The sequence below is a fragment of the Bison bison genome, unplaced genomic scaffold, assembly GCF_000754665.1.
Source record: "Bison bison bison isolate TAMUID 2011002044 unplaced genomic scaffold, Bison_UMD1.0 scf7180017864236, whole genome shotgun sequence".
NCBI lineage: Eukaryota > Metazoa > Chordata > Mammalia > Artiodactyla > Bovidae > Bison > Bison bison.
The window spans coordinates 9,820,899-9,825,613 of record NW_011494808.1 but is presented as its reverse complement, the minus strand read 5'-3'; the positions used below and the strand labels follow the sequence as shown (position 1 = coordinate 9,825,613).

General features: G+C 38.9%; 1 protein-coding gene across 1 annotated transcript in view; it reads right to left on the bottom strand.

The window, feature by feature from the left end:
• ZNF385D (zinc finger protein 385D) overlaps positions 1-4,715 on the bottom strand; it is a 275,444-nt gene that overhangs the window by 262,794 nt on the left and 7,935 nt on the right. The gene's annotated exons all lie outside the window — the stretch shown is intronic.

Genomic DNA, 4,715 nt, shown 5'->3' with positions numbered 1-4,715 from the left:
TTGAATCCTAGGAAACTGTTAAAATATGCCAGCGTTCTTCTAATCTGAGAGGCAAGCAACAGACTGTAAAAACCTACTGGTGAGAATCCAAAGAAGCATTAGGAAAACAAAACGCACTGGGATTTTTCCTTTTTCTCATGGAAAAGAATTCTAGGAGACAGAAAAGAGAAGAAAGGCTCCTGTTTGTGCCACTTCCTTGCCTGCCATCTTGCTTTTAAAACAACCTGGAGCGAGATCCCATCCAAGTTATCTTTACAGATCTTACCAGGTCAGCTGCACACAGACCACCCTCTTGCGCCCCATCAGTCACCTGAACAAAGATGAACATTTAAAAAATGCTTCCCCCATGGCAGATCCAACCCTACTGGACCAGAGGATCTACTAACAAGGCGGGTGACTTGACATCCACAGCAGAAGCCATCAGCACAGGATTTAACTAACCATACCAAAAAAACCATCAGGTCTCCTGGCTTCAGGTATAAAATCAGCCAGAGCCAAATTAACAAAACCAGTATTTTTCCCACTCTTTCTTTCTTCCCTCTTGAACTGTTCTTCAATGACAAGGCCAACAATATCCAGTTTGAAACAACAAACCAATTAAAGTGAAAAATAGTAAAGAGTCAGAAAATAGAGGGCTGATGTTAAAACAGAGGGAGATAAAAGCAAAATACAGTGAGTTACAGTCACCAGGGTGCACTATAAACCAACTTTACTGTCCACCGGGTGGTATAGAGGGCATTCGTAAAACGTCGATGATGGGCCTGCCGTGAGTTTAGTGCTCCTACCAATTTCTCTTTTGATGAAAAGTTAAAGAACCAAAATAAAACTCTGGTTGGTGCCTCTTTAGAAAACTCAGAAGTAAAATAAGTTTGGGTTGAAATCTGAGGTGCAATTTAACATGTCCGTAAATAATAGCTTTAAACATATCATTTTAAATTATTATTATCTGTGTCAGAGTCACACCTTGCAAAAGGTATTCATTCATGTATATCCATTACATTGTTTGACCCTAAATTCTCAGAAATCAGGTAACGGATAGCATAATACCATGGAGAGAAAAAATAAGTTGATCAACTCTTTAGCTGTTTATGCTGCTTCCACAGAAACATTTCATTCTTCTAATTATAAGAATGCAATTTAGCAGGAACATATTCTGGAATTATTTCCTTTATGAGTTCCCCATTTGTTCAAGAGAGCCAAAGAGGTTCTGGAAAAGCTCAGGCTTCTTTTTTTTATCCACCATGCTGAGAGGAACAAAGAATAAATATACACTGATTCTACCGCTAGGGAAAATTAATTCCTCTAGATATATACCTCTCTTCCTCTGAGATACGGGTTTCATTTGCATTTTATTATACATACAGTTCAGGGCCCTCTCTTAAGGTTGCAACTGGGGCTTCCTACGTAGGGGATAAGAAGACATGGAGGAAGACTCGTAACATTGGAGGGGAGCTGTTGATACTATCTGAGTTCAGCCCTTTCTACCTAATTGAAGAGAGAAAAGTGTAAGATCATTGGAAAACAGAGAACATGGTGTGACCATACATTCTTCAGCCACTTGCCATGCAAACCCAGGTGGGGTGGACAACAGAGGATGAGATGGCTGGATGGTATCACCGACTCAATGGACATGGGTTTGGGTGGACTCCGGCAGTTGGTGATGGACAGGGAGGCCTGGAGTGCTGTGGTTCATGGGGTCGCAAGGAGTTGGACATGACTGAGCAACTGAACTGACTGACTGAGCTGACTATAGTATTAATATTTAGGCCCCAAATTAAGACTGTCTCTTAAAAATTATCTATGACTAACATTTCTGCTCTTAAAATTAGGATACATTCTGAAAAATATTTTGCTTGTTTCAATCTGTATACGCTCAGCAGTAAGAATACTATTGGAAAATAGTATGAAGTTAAAACCAGCAAACATAACATGTTTCCTGTAAAGCAGACTAAAATGTGCTCCTTGAGAAAACAGCTATTTCATTCTTTCATTTTTTAAAAGAATTTATTATATTTAGGGCCTGAATGTATGTTTACTATTATTTTCTTTATTATAAAATTATCTTGACAATAATAAACATCAAGATATATATATGAGTGTGTAGACAGGACTGTAGGTAACAAAGAGTTTGCTGTGTCATTACCATTTACCAGTGTTGCTTCTTTCGTCAGAATGTCACTTCTGAAAATATTGATGCTCTTACTTTGAGAAAAGCAGTTTGAAGCCTCCATGGGTTGGGAACAGAAAAGATACAAATGCACGCCGTTTGTATGGAAAACTCTGTGGTACTACTTCTAGTATCACGTATTTCATACACTATGCAATTTTAACTTACATAGCTTTTACAAATTAAGCCTTAACAGAACATTCAGATTTCAGAGCAGTTAATATCGCTCTATTCCAAATTTCTTTACATCCCATTATATTCAATAAACTAAAAAACATTCATTGAATAGACATCAGTTATTAGACCTATACTGAGTAAGGTATTGAATAATGAAGGTAAATAAGGTAAATCGATGAAGCAAGTGATCTAAGCTCATAAAACTCCTCTCTGTCCCTTCTTGAGGCTTGGTTCTGCTAGCCTAGATTCATACTTAGAATTCAGAATTAAATTATAGAGCAAACATATACTGGAGAGCATACTTTGGTCTATTCACAAGATAGCTAGCTCTGTATTCACAGCAGTGCGAATCTGTGAACTGAAAAAATACTGGAATAATCTGTTTGTTTATAGGACATTTGTTAATCGAGATTATCTGAGAAAATAAGACATTATACACTTCAACAATTTGCATTTTTGAAAACCTAATTAAAATGCCAATTTGGAAATATTCGTTTTAATAATTTATACAGACAAATAGGAATTCTAAACCACTGGTTGTCAGCTGAAGCATCATATTAGAGAAAATGTAGGTAGAGTGCCTAGCAGAGAGCCTGACCAGGCGGTGCTAAGTGAGGCGGGTGTTTTTAATGAACCCAATAAATTCCAAAGGAATGCTCAGGTTGGTGCAGACGCATATCTGGGCCCCCTAGAGGAGGTCAATCAAGAGAACCCTAAAGGCACCTGCCTATTCTGCACTTGGTTGATTCTGGCCACTGCAGAAGGAGAGACTTCACAGTTAGAGGTTACCTTGTAAATCAACATTTTAAAATATTCCTTGAGAGTAAAATAGTGTTCTTTCCATAATATAACACTTCTAACCTTGAACTTCTGCACTCGGTCCATTCATGGTTCATAAAACAGTCAGACATCCTGTCTCACAGCTTAACCTACTACTTAATCACTCATTTCCCCAAATGGCAAAACTGAAGTTAAAAATGATCAGGGGTTGCTGCTGTTGAATATTATCACACACACACACACATATATATAATATCTGTATTTATAGAAAGCAGAAGAAATCCCTGATTTCTTGATAGGAGAAATAATTTCTAGCATATCTTTTTTTCTCTCAGTATAAATTTAATTATATATGTATATATACACACACACACACACACACACACACATATGTATATGTATACATATGCTTGTGTGCTGTGCTAAGTTGCTTCAGTCGTGTCCAATTCTTCGTGACCCCACAGACTATAGCCCACCAGGCTCCTCTGTCCATGGGAGTCTCCAGGCAAGAACACTGGAGTGGGTTGCCATGCCCTCCCCCAGGGATCTTCCCACCCCAGGGACTGAGCCTGCATCTCCTGCCTTGCAGGTGGAGTCTTTACCCGTGGAGCTACCCAGGAAGCCCATATATATGCTTACCTATACTGAAATATACACATATGTTCAGCAGCGTCAACAGTGAGCCAGAGTTAAACTGCTAAACTGCTCCGAATATTTAATCTAGTTGAATAACACTGAGAACATTTTACACATCAAGTCGTAAGTAGTTACTTGCAACTAATCTGACAGGAGTGGAACGTTACTGACATCCAATCCCAACTACTGCAGTTTGAATTTGCCATGTGTGCTGAGGGAGGGAAGGGCAAGATAGGGTTTCTGGGGCCTATGTGATCGAGGACATAGAGAATTATATCTGATACTATGAACAGGAAGTAGAAAAGAAATGATGGATTGGGAGCATAAAAGCAAAACTTGACTTGACACAAAACAATGGCCATTGAATGCTGTTGCTGGTGAAACAGACCAGCCAGGGTGGAAGGGGGTGAATGCTGAGAAAAAAGCTAAATTTTACAAATCTGTTAAGTAGTTGGTATGTGCTAGGCCCTGCTATGGGCCTCCCTGGTGGCTCAGATGGTAAAGAATTCGCCTGCAATACAGGAGACATGGCTTTGATCTCTGGGTCGGGAAGATTCCCTGGAGAAGGGAACGGCCACCCACTCTAGTATATACCCTTAATTCCTTTAAAATACACAATAATTCTGCCAGGAGTCTATTATAATGCCGAATTTGCAAACTCAAAAGTCAAAGCTATCATCTAAAATACACTGCATCTGAAAACCACCCAGGTAATAAATGGCATTCATCGTCACACTGAGTAATCCTAACAAGCTTCAGTGCACTGATACAAACTGCCTTTAAGTTAAAACAATAAACACAAACAAAATGACAACAAAGAAGAATACTGTGAAGTCAGTTTTGTCATACAAGGCAAGCCAGCTTCCTTGCAGCCAGAATGGAATGCACTAAATCAGAAGTCTTGTGAGAAAATTTTATTGCTGCTCCAAAAAAAAAAAAAAAAAAAGGAGAAGAC